Source organism: Cynara cardunculus, assembly GCF_001531365.2.
Source record: "Cynara cardunculus var. scolymus isolate 2C chromosome LG 6, CcrdV1, whole genome shotgun sequence".
NCBI classification, from domain to species: Eukaryota; Viridiplantae; Streptophyta; class Magnoliopsida; order Asterales; family Asteraceae; genus Cynara; species Cynara cardunculus.
In genome coordinates, this window is record NC_037533.1 from 6761055 (window position 1) to 6762675 (window position 1621).

The window sequence follows — 1621 nt, forward strand, 5'->3', positions numbered from 1 at the left end:
TAAATTATATTTTATTTGAGATTTTATAAAATTGGTAATTCGGGGTTTGCACAAGAGAGATGTTACAGATATGGTATCAGAGCTGTGGTTTGAGTGAACTGGATATCATTAATGATATTCAGACTCAAACTTAGGTATTGGCTATGTATAGTGACTAGGTTTTGATTATATGGGATATAGACCAATAGGAGAGACCTAGGATTTGTTGGGGGTACAAGGGATAGAATATTAGTTGACTTCTATATGTATTATAATTTCAGTGCGATGTCTGATCACGATGCATCTAGCAACGCGCCGGTTACTCAAGAAATTGGGGATGACAACCTCAATCTTAAAAGGAATGTCCAAGAAAATGTTGACAATGACGATGAAGCCCAACTATCACCTCGTACTGAGAGGTTATTGAAAATAATGAATGATCAAACACGGGCTGCTCTACGAGAACAAAGAATAGAGTTTGAAAGAAAGTTATTTGAAGTGCAAAATCCAGTTAATGCTCAGAATCCGGTTGTCCAAGGACCGAAGCCGGTTAATGAAGACGTACCCAAACCAAAGTCGGACCGACCTTCATTTAAAACATTTAGAAGCAGTGGCGCTATAGAGTTCTCGGGACAGACAGACCCAATACTTGCAATGCAATGGGTCGAAAACACTGAAAAAGTATTCAGGATTGTTTATGTGCAGGAGGAGGATAAAGTACGTTATGCTACAACGACATTTACCGATCGTGCACTCACTTGGTGGAACGCCACATATCGATCAATGGATCCTAATACTCGGGATAGAACGACGTGGGAAGAGTTTCAAGTATTGTTCTTCGAACAATATTGTTCGGATGATCTGAAACAAAAGCTTAAGAAGGAATTCCTAGAGCTCAAACAGGGATTCATGTCGATGATTGAATATGAAACAAAGTTCAATCGGAAGCTTCAGTTTGCCCAACGGTTCGTACTAAGTGAAAAGGACAAGATTAATCATTTCGTCAATGGTCTTCGACGAAATATTCGCGATTTCGTCACCAATAGCGACGTGCCATCATTTACCAAAGCAGTTGAGTATGCAAGGAAACGATAGCATGACCTGAGTCTCCCTGATGGTTATAATGTACCGGAGAAACGATCGAGAGTTGAGAGAAACTTCTCGACCCCGACATTTAAATCATCTCGATTTTTCAAGTCGAGACGAGCTCAATTGCATAATACACCACATACTACCTCATAGGCTTATATAATGCAGTCAAATACGCCACGAAACTGCAAACGATGTGGCAAGAATCACCAGGGATGATGTAGTGGTGATCAAACTTATGTACGATGCTTTTGTTGTGGTGAAGCTGGGCACATACGAACTCAGTGCCCTCATAGAGAAAAGGCATGTTATAATTGTGGTGTGTTAGGTCATCGTATGCGAGAATGTTCAAAGAATAGATTGGAGGAAAGTAAGGGGTCGGTACAACAACTGAGGCAACGATCGATACATACAGCGGGGCCTTCGACCAAAAAGGAAGAGGTTTTGAAACCTCATGCCAGGGCGTTTTAAATTACCGCGAAGGAAGCCATGAACGATCCCGACGTTGTTACGGGTATATTTCTTGTTAATTCCTGGCCTGCTCGTATTTTAT